Raw genomic sequence first — 21932 nt, forward strand, 5'->3', positions numbered from 1 at the left:
TGGAAAAGAATAAGGAAAGTAATCGATCTTTGTACCTGACCGCAATATCGTTCAACGCATAATTTTCATAGTCAGCAAAGAATTCCTCCCAAGCATCAAACTTCTGGATAGCTGTCCATAAATGTATTATATTATCTCCGCGGTCGTGATACCACGGCTCTGGAATTTCCCCATTGTCCTTGTGTAATGTCCAATAAAATTTCTTCAGCACCGTTCAATTGTGCATCCAAATCGAAAATGAATTTAAACCCTGTATACGTAGGTATATTTAGCACGGCTCAAGTTCAGTCAGCAATAAATAGATCGAATCGCAAGCTGATGTTCGTTGTCGGAATAAGACTGCGCTCGGGTTGAATTTAGTACAGTTTTCGTAAATATTAATAAAACGAAAAAAATATAATATCGGAGATTACGTCAGTACCGTGACCCTGACAGTCTCCTAGTAGATGAAAAAAAAGTCTGCCAAGGTCGTTGAACCGGCGTTGCGATGACTCTGCAAAGCGACTCGTCACCGATCTGCGATAAAGAAAATCGTCGGAAACGCGTTCAGCGTAATACCGATGAAGGGAGAAAGTGTGGAACGACTCTGAATCATGTATGAAACTGAAATCAAACCTTCGGATAAAGACGCCAGCCTATAAGCTAATTCGGCTTTCGTTACATCGGCGTTCGTTACATCGGCGTTCAGGCAGCGGTGCAATCAGATATGAACAGTACTGCAGTGATCGATCGGTTGATTTGCATGATTACCATAAAATCTAAGAGACGCGGACCACCCACTTGGCCAGTCTATAAGAGGCGCGAGGCCGAGTGCCAAGAAACTTCCTGGATGGGAAGTGAAATCATTTCTCTTCGCCGCCTGTGTATCAGCAAACGTCTGATGTGTAACGAGCATCGGAATTCGTTACTATAATTAGCCACAGTCTGCGGGAGCGTTTCTTGAAATCTATCGAGACGCGCTGACTGTGACGCGCGTTGCTAAATCCGCCGCTGATTCGCGATATTCACGCTCCATTCGATCCCTTAAATCAATCGTACGGCGTTCAACGAAAAGAAAATCAACGTTAGTGGCATTTGTCTGAGCCGTTTGCTCGCGAATCGCAGAGTTGTGCGAATGTGTCACGAGTGCGATATCCAAAAGTCGTGCACGTTGAGATTTTTATACCGTATTTGTCGTGATATTATAATGATTTTTATTGTTCTTCTCGCCCGTCAACAACGCGTCATATGACGAAGCTCGCCCGAAGCGTGCGGACAGAAATAAAGATTAGCCAAGCATCGGGACGATCTCGCGAAATCTCGCCTCTCTTTGCGGTGAATGAGATTGCTGCCCGCTGAGTCAGCGTTGAGGCGTATAACCGCCTAGAGGCGGTTGATAAATTCCCATCGTACTACGCTATCCAGAGCGCGTACATGTAGCTATATATATGTATGCGCAGCCGTTACTCCGGCAGCCGCGATCCATGCCCATGGCTAAAGATTCGTTGCGTAAGGCATCCTCGGCCGCAAATTCAACCTGACGCAGACATCGCTGTACGGAATCTATGATGGATCACCTACCTCAAGGATTTTCGAGGTACGCCACATTTCCATCAATTTCTAAACTATCTCGCGGTTATCGGCATTCGAGGAGGTTTATAAATAGCTAACTAATTGTAAGCTATTCTTTTATGTCCTTGAGTACATTTTTGACAAATATGAGGCGGATAATTGCAGCCAGGTATCGAGAAGTTTCTTTCAAAGTTAGTTTCAGCTGGCTGGTGTTGCTGACTTAATTGGAAATAAAACTTGAAATCCCGTTCAAACTTCAAGTTAAAATTTTAGTTTCATTTCAATACTCTACATCATATTTATTCTCTCGATCGTATTAGAAGAAGGATACTAAAAATATATCCCCATTGCTTAAAAACGGATTGGTAAAAACGATAAAAATTTCGTTTGTCTTTGACAAGTTATTTTGCCGGGGTTGCGATCTTTTGTACCAAAAACACGAACAAATTTGTGTCACGATAAAAAGCTGTGGCCCAGCTGTGTCCGAGGGATCGAGAGCCTCTAATCATTTAGCTCACTGGTCGACCGTTCACCCGGAAGAAAAAACTAAGCTCGCGCTACACGCGGAACGATCAACAGTATCGCATGAGTTTTGGAGACAGGTGAAAAATGGGGTTCGTTCTTCTCGATGGGTGGGACGTACGGCTCGATGAAGGTTAATAAGACGTATCTCGATAATTAATTAGACTTTTTAGAGGCATATAAATCTTTCACCCGTAATATGAAGGTGTCGGGACTTTCAGCGTTACGTCGAGATTTAATTTTCGATTTTTCTTTCGTTCACCCCAATTTTAAGGAGACGTATAATTTTCCAGGATCAACCGGGTCGACAGACCTCAGCGCTTTATAATTTCGCGTTTGCTCGTGACAATAGAAAACAGACTTTTGTTCCGCACCCTCGACGTCGAGCTGCTGCAGAGAAAAGTTTGAGCCAATGCAATTAAATTAGGCTTATTAACTCGGCTGAGATGTTCCGGAACTTTTTCCAGATAGTTAGCATATCGCCCTTCCTGCGCCGGCACCGTTTCACCCCGTTTATACAAGTTTTGAAAAGTTTTCTTAATTCCTATCATTTAGCAGGCGCGAAGAAGTCGATAAGCGCCAAGACTGGTATGTTAAACCAGTTTTATCCTCCGGCTCAACGAAAGTTTGCCCCTCTCTTTGATAAATGTCACTTAACTCGCGACTCTCGCTGCAACGTTCATTGCCGTCGATATTCCCTGTTGAACTCGTTTTTACCAACTCTTTGTCAGAATTATCATATCGTGATCTGCGATCAAATTACGCAACGTTACAACTCAAACTCTATTATACTTATCAGATGCGGTGGTCGATTAGTATTCCCTGGTAAAGCGATAGCATGAGGCTGTCTCACGCGGTTGGATCCCACCGTAAATAGAGAGAAAGAAATAAAGAAGAAAGAAAAAAAAAAAAAAAAAATGAAGAAATCAGTGAAATGACGAGCTGGTAACCCGCAGAAAAATAACTACGTAGAATTAGCGTAATGGTCAACAGCGTGAAAGGTGAGCAAGTAAATACATAATAAATACCGAGTACGAGCTGCGATATAGTAAATTGCTCACTTTTTCGTAACGCGCAGAAAATCTTGGGCCTTGCATATTTAGTTCGTTTTTTTTTAACCACCATCAAGGTAAAATATGTCTATAATGTACGTATCGACGAAAAGTATCCGGGTATCTAAAAATCTGACTACGGATGGAAGTGGCTGCTTTGGGGTGGATAATATATATTTATTACCCAAATGATTGGTTGTATGGTACAGCGATAAATGTCACCCAGCTCATACACGCGCATATGTAGGGTGATTGCGTGGGAGGTCCTGACCACATATTTCGGATCCATTCTTTTCGTCCCTTCCAATGCCGCTCTGGGAACATTCCGGGAAAACCACGGTATATAAAATAAATTTCTTCTCTTCATTTTCTCGGCTTTCTTCCCCCAATATTTGGTCGAGGGACCATTCCGCCCTCGCTGCAGCTCGCGTTCCATGTAAATAAATAATGCGGTTATACCATCACGTCAGAGAGAGCCGCGTGTATAGATTGTCGGTCGTGGAGTGTAATACCGTATTCGACCAACGGCAACACCGCGAAGGACTTTAACAGCGATAGCTTTTCGTAGAATAACAATTTGTTATTTATTTAATCATTCGTTCTTGGCGGTGAACTGACTCTGCAAATTAACCACGTTGAAATCGAAATTCCTTGGACACTTGGTCTAAGATTACTCGAATCAGCGATTATCGCGTTTCCGCTCAACCTTACACTCGACGCGGTTGTGCGCGTTGGTTGGATATCGTGGGTTAAAGAAACCGGAGACTGTAAAAGGGGAAAAAAACGTGCGAGCAGCGCATTCGAAACTGTCGTACCTCTGCAGTTCGGCATTAATCCCGTGAATATTTTATATCACTATCGTGATAATTAATGAAAACACCCGTCTGCTACCAGATCCGAACATCGTACATACATATCTTCGAACATTTGATATAACGTATTCTTGCAGTTTCCGGTTGAGAAATTACAATCAGCTAATGGCTTTTACGATAATTATACTCGGAGAATATAACTTTCCTCGAGAAAGAAAGTCGATTGCGGCGGTGTTTAGCAATGATTGTCTGACGTGGTTGAAAAGTTACAACATTATCGTTTATATATACGCGTCCTAAATGTATTCACGCCATTGCTTGTATTTTTGAGAGCTCGGAAGTATTGAATTCGGATTCTCTAGATCACGGGGTAAAGATTACAGTCATCATTTGCTGTAGTTTGCCTACCCGTATCAGAGCACAAATTATACTTTCAGTACGTGACTGGATCCTCACTCAATACGTCAAAACGTAATGCGGGATGCCGTGATTTAAATCGCTTGGTACTTTGCAGCAAGTGCAAAAATTCCGCACTCCAGTTGTCGGAGCATGCTTGAAAGCAAATGTATTGGTAATCGTTGAACAGGCTGCAAGGATGGTAAAGCGTCGAAGTGATAAACGGTCAGATCGTTATCTTCGGATCGATCGCAGATACAGAGCAGTCTCGAGTAGCCCAATTATTCAGATGATCGGGTAACGAAAGCTTCGGGACTGAAAGGCTCATTAGGAAAAAAGCTGCGCGAAGGATTCGTCATCGCGTCTCAAAAACATCGAAGACTCGAGGGAGACGCACATATTATATGCCAAGTTTCCAGGGCAATGGTGTAACTTCGGCGGTCAGACTGCACGAGTGGGTCTCAGATCTCGTGTATGAGTTATTTCTTTCGAGAAGGCAACACCTATCTACCTACATGAAAATATCTGGATTCTAGAACTTTCTAGACACGTTATACCAACTGCAAAGCGTTGTGGCTACGATCTCGATATTTCCATACCCATTTCAATGCACGCGTTTGATGCAATACGTTTCCCGATCGGAAGTTGCGGGGTAAACTTGCACTGGCGCTGCGCAGAAAAGTTTCCAATTTCTGGCACAGAGCAATCCACGGTATTGAATTTTACACGACTCCTATTAAGTACTTTGACTCAACTTTTTTTAGTGTCGTAATCTTCCCTTCGTCCACCGTTTTCTCTCTAATCATTCAGAACCTTGAGACCGTGAAAACCGTGATAAAATGGCTACTTTTTTCATAAATTGTAGATTCGAATCAACCATTGAGTTGTAAGGATATGATCACGACTATCGAGACTTACTGCTGATCAGCAGGGAGAGAGAGATGGTAATGTACACGATTGTCATAAAACTTGGTGCATCGCAGCCATGATCTGGAGATCAGGAACACCTATTTATCTTTTACACGGTACATAATGTATTGTCCGACAAAACGTAATCGACTCGCCTCGTAAACTGAGCAGTACTGCAACGGGCACCGCGAGACTCTGACAATAATCGGTATTGAGTGACGCAGATAAGCGTATTTGAAACTATACATAGCCACTCGTATCGTAGTTCCGCAGCACGAAATGAGGATCGGTACGAATTGTTACGACTTTGATAAATGATATAATTTAAGCGTCGCTATTGCGGCAGTTGAAGCAACAACGTTGTAATTATTTTTTAGAAAACTCCATTTCCTAGATTATAAATTTAAGGTCTTCGGAAACGCATTTCAGTCCAATGATCGTCATCGTCCAATTTAAGATATTGGGAAATTTTGATTTCGATTTTGATAAAACGGTTGTTTGTTAATTACAAGCTATCGTTGTTAATCTACAGATTGAAACAGGATTTAGAAAACCTAAAACTCGATTTTGGTAAACTTGAATCGAATCTTCGTGAAAATAATCACAAGGTGGCTAACTGAATTTGGATATAATTCGTGATTTCCTCGTGTTTCTTTTACGACTTCCACTGCAGCCAGAGTACTTAAATTTAGAAGCATAATTTGCATGATAACGTGTAGTGGACCGAATCGACAAAATACAGGATTTCGAGTACAAAACTCGCATCCACGGAGGTGGAACAACGATCTTTAGTCGATTAGCGAAGTACGTTGTTACCAATTGCGTAATTAGTCCTCTCCACTCGCAGGCTTGGTCGTCAAAGCATATCGCGTGTATTTACGGCTTGTGAGTGCGTAAATCAAGATCCATCTCGAGATCTTCTTCAACGAGATCTGCGCGAGAGAGATCTATCCCCCTTACTACCTCCCGCCATCACTTCCTCCCCGGAGGGGATGCCTGGAGCCGTCTGTTAGCGCACTAGTAAATCCAATTCCAATTAGTTCGGGGTGTAAATCTCAGGGACATGGAAGCTATCTTCGATCGGCGACACGCGTGCGCCACGCTGCGTGATAGGTACTAAATCGTTTCATGCAGAGACTTGTGCAGCGTGGGGCGTCCGCCGTGTTCGAATGGTCCACCAGTCGTCCTCTTCCTCCTCCTCGCTAGTAGTTAATTGGATTGCTTCCGGTTCGAAGCAAACAATAACCTTACAGCCAGAACTACGCGCTCACGCGACATGCGATGAATGAACGTTCTATGCGACTTATCGTTGCACGTTAAGCGCGTTTGTTGATCGCGTTGCCTAAACGGCTGCGCTTGTATAATTCGTCGGTAGAGTTTTACGCGGATGTACGATTGTGTACGTTACGTTTCAAGCTCTGCAGGCGGATCGTTCGCTTTTTGGGTCAATTCACAGCCAGACGTCCGTCGGGAGGTGCGAAAATAATCGAGTTAACCGAATCCACGGCCCTTATGTTTACAAACCGCGGGTTGCGCCATTTTTTATTCGACCCGTGAAATTTTACTATCTTTTAGAATGCTCGTCGTTCGATCATCACGGGCCGTGAATAACGTGACGGATTGAAAATAGCGTCGATTGAGTTTCTTGCACAATAAAATGTTTCGCATGCCGCAACGTGAACAAATTAGACGAGGAAATTACAATCGTATCAGAGAATTATAAAAGCTCGTAGATATCCTCTGAAAAAAGTGACGCACTAGTTATTCAACGACGGGCAATTAACAGTCAGCGTTATCAGAATTACGTGGTAACGAAACGATTGTAAAAGACTCGTGTAACGACTTTGATATGCAGAAATTGTTTATCCACCCACGCGATATCGTGCGAGAAAAATAGTTCGGAGAAGTTTTGAAAGGAAATTGATTCGAGGAAAAAAATTAGAAGACGATTGTCTTGGCTGCGCTGTACCTATTAGCTGTCCGAATGGGACAATACCGTTTTTCAAAGGGAGCCCGATAATACACGGCGACTTGAACGAGACGAGAAGCATTCTCGAAGCTGATTAAAACTCGTTATCGAACATACACCTCATTTCGAAAGCAAGCGCAAGACAACTCGCATTATAAAATGCGTGTTAAATGAAAACAAAAGAAGAAGACCGATGCATTCGTTATATTTATAACAAGACTCCGAATAACAGTGGTTCCCCCTCTACGATCTGCGGATTTCATTGCGGCGTCTCGTTACTTGGGCGTCGCCTGAGAGCCTGGCGCCAGCCAGTTAATTGTAGGTATTACAGGTCGGCAGGTGGGCAACTGTGTGAAGAACGATGGTCGAGTTGGCCGTCGTAGAAAATCCAATTAGCGAGATTTCATCGAGAGAAATTTGTACCTACCTATACCAAACGCCGCGGTCAATCATTGGCGTAATCGAAAACTCACTCCAATCTCGACCGGATGAATAGCCGGCGGACCGGACGTATCAATTGCCCTCGGAAAATCGTATTGCGGAAACGTCGCTGCATCGGGCAAAATTTCGCGCACATGCTGACCCGACAGAGAGGCTTTTTATACCAATTGCAGCGAGTCGAGTGCATGCGCAAATAACTGCATATTCACTCGCGTTTTCCATGAATTGGAACAGCAATTGGGCAAAGTCGTTCGTGCTGTTATATGAGTGTCGTGTCGTGAATTTTCGGTTTAGAGAACTACGATGATTCAGTTGATTCAATCGATTCCAGCCTTTTCGGTGACGAGGTATAGAAATATTCGGGCGTGCATAATGCGTGTATATACGAGGTTATACAAATGTACAGTCTCGAAATACATATTCTGTTAAACCGGCGAAATTAATCGGCCGATGACGACGGGATTGTTTACGCGTTTCGACACGCTTGCATATACAGCGTAGGGTAAACCATTTCATCTAGTGCAACGCAGTTGGCGAGTGATGACCGCAGGAATTAGGCCACGTCTGGCGGTTCGTCGAGGCAGAAAAGTGCGCACGCGATGTATTTATTGCGCCTGATCATGCGTTCTCGACCTGGTATTTAGATTTTTCATTTTATACAGCTGAGCCACTTTCTTATGCCTCTTATTTCTATTCACCAAGCAGTCGTAAAGAATCCCTGGTTACACTCGGATCAACTTGGCGCAGATTCTTAAACACCCACTTTGCCAAAACATATTTTGGGTTACACGTATATATGTAATGACTTATGTCGAAATTGGCAAAGAATGCTATCGGATAAAGAGCGCAGTAAATAACACGAAAATGACGAGTACAGCGTTTACGATACCTCTCTTATCCCATTATTACATCCCGAAATTCGAGCAAGAATTAAAATAATTTTCGCACGAACGCATCAATCGTTCGTCATTCTCAATCACTGACTGAATTTTCGTCAATTCTTCCGTACAAAATGTTCGAAGAATAAGGCCTTTCTTCTCTACTGCGTCCGAAAGGATTCGGAGCAACCGAAATATCCGTTCGATTCTTCTTTTGTCGACCGATGGTCCAGGTCATTATATCCAACATTTGGATGACGTATCACACCGATAACTCGTATATCTTTTGACCTGCAATGCATGTACCAGTGTCACGTAGCTCTATCGCCAGCGCGTGAATACGTGTGTAAATAGAAAATAGAATGAGAAAATAGAGGACCAATTTATCGATGTAAATAGACTGGCTATGCGACGGCGGGGCGTTGAATATACAATAAAAAATAAAAAAAACCTTGACGCTCGTTGAAAGGTGGGTGTACGACCCGGGCATCGCCGGGCAACTTGGTTGGCATCACTGACCTATAGAATGCTATCGTTCGCTGCCGTCAAAACGACGTTGCCGTTCCATTGCTCGCTTTTATTTGCACGTCGACCCTCTTGAATGGCCTAGCTTCTCTGACAAGGTAAGAAGTTGCTTAAAAAATTTACATGCAGGCGGTTTGAAATTTTTCAGGTTCAAAATTCGGATCGACAAGTAGTGTGTAAATTTTTAACTAATTTTCGAAATTGTTAACCATCTTGAAGTACTGCGCGAATCTTTCATAGTTGAATCAGAATCCTTTCAAATTTTGAGCTTCAGTTTATCAGTTCGAATGATTTGGATATTCGCCCGGCACCTCATTAAAATTATTTATTCAATTTAAAAGAGAGATTGGCAAAGAGCTGATTGGCAAGACTGGGGTTATCGTGGTGCTATATTAAAGTCAAGGTAAGTTCAATTTCCGTGATACGATCGTGGCCGTGATGAGGTGATGCAGTCAGAGGCTATCGTGTTCGGCTTGCACATAATTTGAGCTGATTGCGAACAGCGTTTTCCTGGCGGAATCGGGGAAGGAATTCTTCTACGAATATTAAAAAAATTTCACAGTGTTAATGGTGGCAATCTGCGGAAATTAGCACCGCACCGAAACGATACCAAGTTCAGAAGTGGCGACCGTTAATGTTTAATACTGTACTGTAGCTCTTTGCCTTGTCAAATGTACAGTCGATATTAACGTCTCGGTGACGGATCAGCGGGTTATTAAAAAACGGCGCTTGGTGAAAACATGGTGGAAAAATATTCCGAGCTATCGTTCAATGGCCGTACGGAATTTCTGTAAACATCGGGAATTCGAGGATTGCCTTGTGAATGCAGTGAGCGACGCGACCGTGGGATCTTAGTGGGAAAACTTTGGAGTAGCTACTTTGATTCCTATGGTAATCAAGGCTCGGCACGCGGCTGTGAACTCGAAGGGATGAATAGTTTGATGTGTGTAATAATTATATTGTAATTGTGACAGGAATCCCTGATTAATTACCGCAGATAATGTTCCTTCAGGCTTGAATGCTGCGGGCTGATTATGCGTACGACTCAAGTTGATTCTTCCATCAGAGAGACCGGCGATAACGACTCAAAATGAATGTTCACCGTACTCTTTACTCAGTTTTTCAATCTTTTAATGCACTCCTGCGATTCTTCTTCTCAAACTTGTGGCGAAATTGATGCATAAAAAGTTTGGGCATTACGCAACGGTCATAATCGTTCCTCATATTATATTGAAAAAAAAGGAGAGAGAGAGAGAGAAAGATGAGAAAAAGTGGAAGAAGTCAACTCTAATCGAATCACGGTATTTAAACAGTAAAGTTCCACTTTGAACATTTTCTAATCTTGAAACGATACTTTTAATCTTGAAATGAATGTCTCGTTAGAAAAATAATTTGAGCCTGATCGGTGCAAAGGTTCTCGGGATATTGCAGCCTGCGGGTTATATTGGTATAACAGAATCAATAAGAAATTCTTTGAATTATCGTTATTATACGTATAACTTACGTGGAGCTGAATAATAATGATGTAAAATCGATCTGTTACCATTTGCTTCAATTTGGAGATAGCAGGCTGGAAAATTTCTCATTAATTGTACCTGCTCCGAGAATCGGAGTTTCTTCGATACCGGCGGCAAAAGCGAGACGCGAATAGTTCAGGGTGCATAATAATAAGAATGATAATAATAACGTTACAACTGTCCCAAGAATTCCAAATTAATTACGACGCAGATAACGTGGTTCGAATTCCTGACGTCGCGGTTGAAACACGCCGTGTACCGAGGTTGAATATCTTCATTGGAATCCATCGCACAAGCAACAACGAATGGTGCATCGGGGTGTAGATTTGAAATCCCTGATTCCCCTTTCTCTCAGACACGTAGAGGTATGCATAAATAGCTGGTAGAGTTGTAGGGCACGAATGAAATTGATCCACAAAGGCTGTACCTACGATTGCCCGTTAAGCCCGTTTGCGGCGTGATCCCGCACGAACGGAAAGAAAGTATCGCGTGTGCGTGCATTCATTAGCGTCTAGTCGCATGGTAAACAGTTCGTGAAGCGCCGCGAGTGTTCGATCGGTGGGAAAAGAATATCTGGCACGTGAATGGGTGAGATTTGAAAATTTTCAGCGATCCTTGTCGCGGATGATTGGCTGGTCGATGTCTGAGCAATTTTCATCACTCCGAAAGCCTCGACAGGGTTTTTATGTTTCCGTGATCGCGGATCGTTTCTGCGCGAGGAAACTTAAGGTTCAAACTGCGACATTGCAAAATTTGAAAAATGTCAACTGAAGATACTTGCTACCAAGTGACTACGGTATCGGTACGACAATTAGTGCAAAGTTGCATCGTGATAAGGTTTTCTTGGCTGCAGCTTGAATCTGATAATTAATCAGCTTTAAAGCTCCAGCGACAACCTTGGAAAGATAAGCAAACAATTTGTATAATAAAATGCGGATACACGCTTGGCAGACGCGTTCAGTTGCCCGTATACCATCTACGAGACCCTCTCCTGTTTGAGAGTATAAATGAATAAAATAAAATTACGAAATGGTCCGAAAAGCCAACGTGATGAAAGCTTTGTTTCTTTTTCGATAAATTGACATCAATTATGTCGGCGCGGTTCTCGGGTACCGCCCTGATCCATTAGATCTCCTCCTTTCCTAGTCAGCAAAGTGCAGTTAATTTGAATAATTTGACGTGCCATTTCACCGGTGATGTTCGAACTCGGAAGAAGCTGAGCCCAATCTCCGAGATGCGCAGCCTCTGATTGCGGAACTCGAAGTAGTCGGCGGACCGGCAGGCGAGGCGCCGCCGTTCAAGCAATGCGGAATGATGGAAATGAGCGGGATTAACAGCCCCGGGCGTGTATTTAAGCGATTACAAGAAGGTAAATAAATTGAAACTGCAGCTTGAAAACGGAAGGCGAAAGTCGAGTTGACTTTCGTTCCTTGGTGTGTGTGCTCAGCCTTCGCGCCCCCCACCTTCGTAAAATATTTGTGTTTGACAAGCGCAAAACGGTTTATCGTTTTCCGCCCATATCTGCATCTGCAGGAGAGGTTCGAACTCCGGACGGGAACGCCGGTCGGATTTCACCGCGGCATTGTTTCTGCACCGTTAAATTGCACATCGAATGTAATGGCACGCATGCACTCGTCGTAGTAACTCTTCGGATGTGACAGACAATTGTCGAGACGTCGCGAGGCGAAAATTGAAGAGGTGTAATAAGTATAGGAATGAGATAAGAAAATCTCCTGCACGATTTGAAAAACCCGGAAGAAGCCTCCGAGTACGGAGATCCTCGCTTGATATTTGAATCAGTGAAAATTCAATTCAATTCAATTTTGGAAAAAAACAGGGCATACACACTGACGATTCAATGACTTTTCATTGATATTTCATTGATTTCTCGGTGTATACGTGTAACTAATTCGTATTTAGAGACTACCTAGTTTCTCGGACTCGCGTTTTATTCATCTTTAATTCACGAAACAGACCAGCGAATGAAGGATTTTGAAAATTTGCACACATTCGATTTCCGAAACTGTCGTTCCCGCATTCCTGACAGCACAGGGTCACGCGATACGATTTCACGTTCATTAAGTATTGTCATTTGCTTCGCCTACCTTTTTCGTAAATCTCCCAATTCGAAGTCTCTGCTTTCCACGGCGTCGCTGATCTCGGTGATATTTTGTTCCTACACCGTCATATTGCCATCGCGGACACGATGGATTTCAAGAGAAAATAAAACAACACACTGCAGCCGCAAGGGTTCGATCCTTACTCGCCAAAAGGCAATTCGCGCGTCAGTGCTTCTCAAGCTGACAATGAATCGGTAGAAGGATCGGCAAGAAACTGATCGTCCGAACGAAAGTTGACAGAGAAATGGTTACAGGGTAGTTTTCATATGTGAAAACGAAATTCCCAACGAATCCAGAAAACGCGACGCGTTTTTCGGAGACGACTGACCGCGAGTGTTATCGTTCGATTTCTTTGCGGTTGTTCGAGTCCACGTGCTTGAATATCTGGAACACGAGTGATCCTGCGGTTACACCCGGCTTCTCTTCCCGGTTATATATGTCCACGGCTACCAGGTTCGAGTAAAAACAGATCCGTTCTTCCCAGCGTTTAAAACGTACCGATCGCGCGCGCGCCTCGGAGAGAAATGCTAGCGCGAGCCGCGGAGGCACCGACGACTCGCTCCTTCGCCTCGTCTCTTCTCTTCTCTTCCTCTTCTCTTCACTTCTCTTCGCTTCTCTTCGTTAGTTTGTGCGCAACGCGGCACAGACGGGACTCGAACGGGCCCCGGAGCGTGGCATCGGGTCCCCGTCGGTCCCAGCGGTGCTCAGAACCGGGAACGAGCGTTGGGGCAGTAATCGGAGAGCACACGGAGCACGCATATGCAACGGGAGCTGGTCCATGGCGCCGTGCAGGAACTCTCGTGGCACCCACGTGTTCCCGGCATTTCTCGATCGTCGACTCTGTATCGATCAATACTTTATACCGATCCGCCAATCGGAATTTCGCGGTAGCCGATCGTCCGCAGCTGATCAAAGTGCGAACTTCGCCTCCTGGAGATAAGTGATAATATGGTCGTATACGTACATACCGTATTATATGTACTTGTATGTGTATGTACAGAGGTGGATTATACGCATGATCGTAACGATTGGCGCGTCGATTGATGATAGACGTAACTCTGGATGAGATGCTCCTAACGCTGATGCTGCATGGTAATATCAATTTTTATTCATCGTAGCCCGCAGCGAATTATGCATGGGTTATAAATTGACCAGTTTATTCGAGTGTACGCACAACTTGAATTGAAATTTAATGAACTTTACGCTTTGCTGTATACTTTGAAACTGTCTGTGGATTCAATGAAAATGAACAAACTATGGAATATCACTCGACCCATACCATGCGTATTCGTATTATATACCCTTTCGAATATCAGAAATAAAAAATGAAAACTCTATTTCAGTGGTAAATATTCATTCGAATGTAAATGGAAAGATATTGTATATTGTAATAATTCATGGAAACATCGAAGAACCAGGAAATTTCGGTCAAACAAATTTTAACAGAAGTGGGCGTGATAAATTATCGATAACGTAATTGGTTACCTAATTTTTGGAAGAACTACAATCGGAATTGATCGTATAAATTCTGACGAGCGTTTCAGAGAAAAGCAATACTTGCGTCATCTTCAAACTCGGCAAACATACCATGGGGTGAAAAATTTTAACGATGGTCTGTGAATCGGAAAAATTCAGAGTAAATCAGAAAACTTTAATAAAATTTGCGTTGGGTGTGTGTGTCTGTGTGCATACATGTCGCTGTGGACTGCAAATTGTATCGTAAAGGTTTCCAGTAATTTTCTAGAGCTGATTCAATAAACAATTTCACGGTCGATGATTTTATTCGAGGAATTGGTAAGCGGGCGGGGCTCTATACCTTTAGTTTGTTTGACAAACCACCGAGTTTCTCCCAGTTTGTAAACGTAAATACATACACGGTGACTCGAGCGAGTATTTTACGCAGCGAGGCGCGGGGCTTAATTTTGGAGCGAGACGTCACGGCGGGACGGCGGGTTGAACAAACACAAATATTCGGCTGTGTTGAAGTAAACGTAAAGCATGCACGTAATTCGAACGGTATGTTAACGCTCCCGAACGTCAGTTTATCTCCGCCATCGAAATCCTCGAATCGTGAATATCCCCCCTCACCCATCGAAAGTTCCGATGCCTCGGAAACGTGAATCGACAATGCGAAAGAGGGGCGAGGATATTGGCGGAAGTCTTTACTCTTCTTTTATTTCCGTCGCGATCGACGAAAGGATGGCTTTGGCTGGCGCCGCCGCTCGACTTGTCCGTGGTCAGTGCCGCAGCGGGGACATAAACTACTCGCATTCTTTGCCCGAATAAGGTGAACTCATTCAGCCAAGTCGGAGCTGTGAGCGGCTATCAATGCCGGCGCCTTTCTCTGTGTACCTATGACGAAAAGAGGAACAATCCCTCTGTCACACTACTATGTTTTTCACTCCGAACCCAATCGCATGACTCAATCGTCGTCTCATGCGACTGCCAAAAGCAGCATTATTTCGCCGGCAGGCGATCCATTACCAGCTTTATCAGGCATCGCTGCAACGAGTTCCGGTCCGTGATTATCTGAGTATTCTCGCCGGTAACTCGATCAAATATTTGCGGCGGTAGGTGCAGGGCGAAACAGCCCACGCATTTATTTCTTTACCGGATTTCGATTAAATTCGCGATGGAGGCCGAGGGGTGAAAACTGGGTTGAACCATCGAACGGGTTATTCGGTCAAAATCACGATTCGTACCATCGGGAAACAAAAGCTCAAAAATGAGATTTCGGCTTGAGGCTGTTCGCCGTTTTTTGCAAAGAGAAAGCGACCGTCATATCGTTGCACCGATCGCTTGTTCAAACAGAATCGTGCACGCTGCAGCGGAAGAACGAGCTGGCTAAACCCGTGGAAGAGAATCCGTTACAAACGCTGCGGGTCAAAGTAGGTATGCCAACAATGAAAAATCCGCGACCTCGCTGCAGGCAGCAGCTCCTGCACATGTTTGCACGAAAAATCGCGAACAGCGTGCCGCACAGTTATGGCAACTCGGCATTGCTGCAAGGATTCCATTTGGCGATCCGTTTCTGCAAATGAAATTTGCATTCAATTTCCTGAAAGTGCAGTTTCCGTCGGCTCCGATTTAGACGCTTTGTGAAAATTGTATAACGGACCGGCGAGAAACTCGATGCCACAAACGGCGGCGGTTGTGCGGAGGAAAAATTTTTTGCTTCGTAAAATGAATTTCATTGGTTCGGGCACCGTGTGCGGTAAGAAAGGACGCTGCAACATCCTCCTCCATCTCTATTGGAACAAAACCGTGGAGAACGAATGTGACCCGACGAAATATTCCCACGCGACCGTTCGAAAACTATCCCAGTTACGGAGCGAACGGCTGCCGAGAGCATAATATTGGACAATCGCTGGTTCACCCACCTCAGGAATACGCCTTCGTAGGTCTAATCGCTCGGATGCGCCGCAAGTTACATCTTCCGCCAGCCTGGCTCAAATTGCTGCAATTAAATACTGGATGAATGGATGGATGGGTGAGTGAATTGGATGGGTGGTCGCTCGAATACCGTCGGGAGGTTCCGCCATTTCAATGTTCACAGCAATAGGAAAAGTGCTTACAATTTCAGAGATTTCATTTACTCGAATTTAATCGGAAAGTCAACCGCACTGCAGTTATTATCAATGGTTGGAGGTAATTACTTACGAGTAATGCATACCGGTAAATATTTTGACATTACAGCACCGCATGGTGATTGTATTACACATGAATAACCGTCTCTGACATAGAATTAGACAAGGACCCGGTCCCATGAAATAATCTTCTGCTACAGAATGCGTAAGCAAGGGTGACGTGAAGCTGCTTTGAAACGATTCGGTGTTCAAGGGGGCAGGCTACACCGAAAATTAGCGTATACGTCACTCTGAATAAAAGCCGGTTTCACGAGATACGTCGGCGTTTTTGGTTGGAGCGTAAATTTTAGTCCAACATCGTTTTCCGCGCTAGCAATTGTAGCCTGTAGTTTTCCCGGCTATTGATTGATGAGAATCACTTGGTCGATTGTTACAGAGATTCCGGGATGAAGCATGAGAGTATAACGATTTACCATACGCGCATCGATGTGGCGGGAGGAAGAGGCGCGCATGCACATCCACACGGCACAATAATGCATTCAATTAGGACTCGAGTCGAGAGCTCCCACTGTGAAAGAAAGCGTTGCATAGATTAGGGCATACAGTTGTACGATGTACAGACACGTTCGCATCTCTGCCGCCCCGTGTACAGTCGGAAAGAGAGAACTCGGGACTAACTAGACCGTCAGTCAATGACCGCGGTCCATAAACTCAATGCAGAGGAGCATCTGCGGACGAGATTTGTGATTACGAAACGTCGATGAATGACACAACGATACGCAACCCATCTATGCTTCCGTGCGTCTGTGTACACGTATGGTGATCAAGTTCGGCAAGAGATGACTTAATCTATTCCTGATTGGAAAGCCCTTTATTTGACGGTTGATGAAAGGCAGATGAGAGAATTACTGCGAGAACAATGCCTCGCGCCATCAGCGGTTGAAAGTAGGAAGATGAACCGAACCCTCCGGAGACGGATGCTGAATGGGTTAAATAAGTGACTCGATGCGTTGTTAACGGTTAAAGATCTTGCTCAACACCTTCAATTTTCACGCTCTCCGCTTCGACGTGGGGTTTTATTATTCGCGATCGATAATACAATCCACTAAAGTATACTTCGGTTGATGGAAACTTCTTCGACGTGGTCTTCGCCGAGGTGTGGCTCGTGCAACAACGACTTTAGTCTGCAGGGTTTTTTCACCTCGTCAAACCACGAACCGGACCCTAGCAGACCCAGCCTCGATCGAGACTCGTTTGCGAAGCTGAGGAATCCTCATCTCGTGGTTACAAAAATAAGACTGATCGCGCCGAATGACCGACGACGTGATCCCGTGAAGCGAAATCTCACAGCGCATACTTTTTTTCATCTCCTTTCTATCTTTCAATTAGCTAGTGAAAATAAGGCCCTCAATCTTCGTTTACTCCGTGTTCACTGTGTTGACAATTTTGGCCGTAATCATTATAGGTTGCCTGATTAACATCAGCGGGAAATGATCTATTCAATGATGTATGTTCTCGATTAATTAACCCGACGTGATCGTAAGAACAAAGAGTTCAGACCTTGCGACGAGGCTCTACGGTTTATTTGATGCAAACTTTCTTGTTAATTCGTGAAATAAATTGAGATAATTACGTACTCACAATTGAGTGAGAATAATTTGATGATCGAAATTTTTTATGTTGCAGTAAACACAGTACTTGGTTGTCCATCGTCACTATTATCTATCATTTATGACGTGACTCAAGAATTGGAAATAGTGAAAAATCGGCAGAGAAAGTGACAGACAATCAATCATGGGATTCAGGTGTCAGTTGACTTGTTTGGACAAATATATTTGTCGAAATTGTGCCGCGAACGGTGTATAATTTTCATCGTAACAAGTTCAGTAATGGTTGACGTTGTTAAAAGAAATACAATAATAATAATGTTATGCAGGAAAGACTCCTAGTCGCTTAGCGCAATTACGCCAGTTGTGAATGATAAGAGGTAAAGTTATGAGGCTGGCGCCAACGAACGGGGATAGTTGAGATGAAGCAGGCAGGTACTCGAAGGTGCTTCATGCCTGAGCTGAGTGTACGTAACGATTGATTATCCGGCAACCAGTTGAACCCGAGACGTTTTGCGAGCTGTTTAAACGAGAGAGTGGCGAGCTTGCAAAGTGATGCACGTTATATGTGCAGAGCCTGGCTCAAGTTGGCGTCGACCTAGATTCGTTACGGCACCGAGATAAACCCTTCTGCCATTAGCGAGCAGCGCACAGGAGATCCCGTCACTCCGACGCGACGCAGAAAACGGTTCATGTATTATTTTCTTGGATAACCTTCGGAGCAGGTATATCACCGTGCGTAATTGCACTATGTGTATTAATTCAAAGAGATACCGTTTCCTTTGAAGTTGCCGGCTCAAGCCGTGAGCCGACGGTTCGGTTCGCATTTTTCGGAGGCTGAGAAACCATTCGTCGCGGCTATCGCCGATCACTCGATTATTGCCAACTGCTCCGCTGATACGCTCTATTTTCCTGAAACGGAAGAAGCGGAAGTTTTTTTGCGGGGAATTTTGGGCGAATGAAATTGAAACAGAATTGCAAACAGAATTCTAATACAGCTATTGCTGTGCCGGTAGAATGGGAGATTCATCCGCTTCTACACATCAATGGACAGGAAGTAGACTTGTTGACGCCACGGCCATTGACACCATGTTCTCCATAGATTTTAATGTGGCATTGAGTTTTCTCTCACACCTGATTGATTGCTGTACATGAGACGCTCGCTCTCCGGTTTAAGTCGAGATAAGACGCACGATTCGATCTACGCTTGTTTCTGTTTATTAATCGATATTATCCGTTGAATAATGTCGCAAAAAGAACCAAATAAAGATTTTTAGACGTTCCGTCAACTATGGTAAGCATTTTAAATCAATCGAACTATGGATCGCTTTAGATTAGGTGTGAGAGCTAACTTAACCTTTGTCATCGTTTAGCACGATAACTTTAGCTACCACATGGACGAGGGTCGATAAACGGGCAATACCGACGATATGTTTGCATCTTGATATCCCCGATTTTTGGTTTTTGTTTTTGCTATTTAGAATTCTTTCATATTGAAAGTTTCACCTCATAAATGAGGTTCAAAAGTATTTAATTGTAAATACTACTTTACTTCTATCATTAATTGAATATTTCATTGTTATCCTAAAGACTTCTTTATTAATAATGAAACATATTATAGTCTTCTTAAGAGGACCCCCTTCAGGGCCGAAATTTCGATTTTTTTACTTTCTTTCATTTCGACCTCGACACCGAGAACCTTACTCGTAGTAACAAGATAAGGTCGATAAAACGTTCAACGGGACAGGAAGTAGATTTGACAGTAGTTGTTTATGGCGTCGGACTGTTTTTCCAAAAGTATTCAGAAGTCGGATTTCGTTGCCTGTCGATCAGCCCTTGACTTTCGCTGCAATAGAAAACACCTTTCGTTTTGATCTTTGAATGATTCCTCCTCAGAAGGAGTGTAAAGAGTTGCGTATGGGTGGCAAAGAAATTGGCATAAAAAGTAAAGAATAAAAGAGGTAAAAGATTCTCAACGGTTCACAACTTTCGCACTGCATTAATTACACGCTTTTCTCGTTAACGCCACGCGGAGGAACAGAGGCCGGCTTTCAGAGGTCTTGACTACGGTACGCGAGTCATCGCATTGAGCTTTGTTAACTAGACTGTGTACATAGGTACGTACCTACGTAAGCAGCATGTGCGGTGCATATGCCGTTCCGTTGTGGGATTGCGGTTACGAAATAGCCGGCATATGCGAAAAGGTGTAGCGCCTTCGTGGCCGGCGCGGGTCACGAGTACCTCTTAAATAGATTGACAACTTCACTGTCCTTCTGCAAATACCGTAATGTGCCTTAGACGTTGAACGGCGTCGATGCAGGACTCGGGTCGAAGAACCTGCTCTCGTATTTCTAGTCTCGGAATAAATCGCCGTGCAAGATACTCCCCGTGGCATTGTGTATCTGCGATACTCTGCTTGTCGAGGTGAGAAATCCGCACTCCCAAAAAGCATCCGGCTCTTAAAAGAGCACCGCCCTACGTGCTGGAAACGGAGCGTATCTTTAACGTGGGCGAGTTTTCGCTCGGTGCTCTTTCTTCCCTGTTCCTTTTTATCGTCCTGCCGTCGACAACGTCTGACCCTCGGTATCTACCTCTTCCGTAATTCCGGCGAAGCTCGACGGGCACAACGTCGAAATTACCCGCGCTTTGCATCGTGTAGAATTCACCGGGATTCCAGCTAGCGCGTGGTGCACTTTTGAACGTCCCGAGCGATACGAATCTTATTCTTATCCTGAATCTTGGGGACGAGGAGGAAAATGGTCAATAAAAACCGGCAAAGCGACGGTGTTCCGCTTTCATCTTCCGCGCGAACAACCCTTTGCTACGTCAGTTCCGGCCGTCGGAGCCTGCGACTCCAACTTCAGCGTCAAGGCAGCACGTGCATTATACATATACCATGATGCACCGTGGGCACGAGATGAACTTTGGTCGTATTTTTGGCAGGCTATTCACTTGTTCGCTGATGCACATGTCGCTTCGTGCGTGTGTAGGTATGCAAGATTTTTGAACGCAGTATTTTCATGCCGAAAATAAAGCGCCATTATGTCATCGCGGAGTATAGAAATAGCCCAACCTTGCCTGGAGCCACGGATCGTGCAGTTCCATAAATAAACGTTACTCTCCTGTGAATCCCGTGCACTGGCGGCATTCGCGCGAGTTTACGTCACGCTGCTGCATGCCGCGGTTCGTACCGACCAGCAAAACATCTTCAATGAGTATACCGCACAAGTTAATTGTTTGGGGCAAAAAATATCACTCGTCTTGATGCTGATCACATCTGCATTTTTCCTCGCGGAAGGTCCGCCAGCGCAAGTGTAGTGCTTGAAGATTGAGAAACGCGAAGTTGCCGCTGGGACTAGAGTCATAAATTTTTCTTCAATTCTTTTTACCCACAGATCAATACTCCGGGATTTCGGATTTCCTTTTCGTGGCAAAGCTACTTTCTTCGTTCCAAAAGGAGCCGTAAGCTGTTCGGACATTTGTTTACGTAAATCGACGACGCACAATATTTTTCATGTTACGTTACATGAGATCTCAACATGTATTACTGTAGCTGTGCTCATACACGGTGACATATAAGCTCCTTATCCTGTACCTTCGCTGATTGTGAGCACAGAAGTCTTTCGTCTGTCCAGTTAAACTTGCGACCAGTTCCAGTTGGTACAAGCTCTGACATTCTGGACCGGTCATGCGGTGAAAAGTTTGGACATGATGAAACGTGACAGAAGTTACCAAAGAATTCTGTGATACTGTGGTAATATCGCAAACGAAAGGAGATACTTTTTAGGTTGGCGAAAAACGGACCATATGCTGGTATATTTATGAACTATTCAGGATGTGAACCGTTGGGGGAAAACTTTCTGACAACTTCCGTTGTACGGTGGTTGAAACGTAATGCACATATTCTATGCAGAGATTTAACACGATCTCGTAAATCCAAATATTTATACGAATCGGAAATACGGGCCGTACGGACGTGGTAATAAATTTTCCACGGGTCGAACTAGATTCAACGAAGAAACGATTTGTTCTCGTGATACTGCAGC

At 44.1% G+C, this 21932-nt stretch overlaps 2 protein-coding genes across 2 annotated transcripts in view; one reads left to right on the forward strand and one right to left on the reverse strand.

Moving 5' to 3' along the window:
• Timp (Tissue inhibitor of metalloproteases) overlaps positions 1–13192 on the reverse strand; it is a 51916-nt gene extending 38724 nt beyond the window's left edge. The window contains exon 1 of the mRNA XM_046624088.2: positions 12678–13192. The gene's annotated coding sequence lies outside the window, so the exon portion shown is untranslated. The remainder of the gene's footprint in view (positions 1–12677) is intronic.
• Syn (synapsin) overlaps positions 1–21932 on the forward strand; it is a 102178-nt gene that overhangs the window by 58206 nt on the left and 22040 nt on the right. The window lies entirely within an intron of this gene.

The sequence above is a fragment of the Neodiprion pinetum genome, chromosome 4, assembly GCF_021155775.2.
Source record: "Neodiprion pinetum isolate iyNeoPine1 chromosome 4, iyNeoPine1.2, whole genome shotgun sequence".
In the NCBI taxonomy this organism is placed as follows: domain Eukaryota; kingdom Metazoa; phylum Arthropoda; class Insecta; order Hymenoptera; family Diprionidae; genus Neodiprion; species Neodiprion pinetum.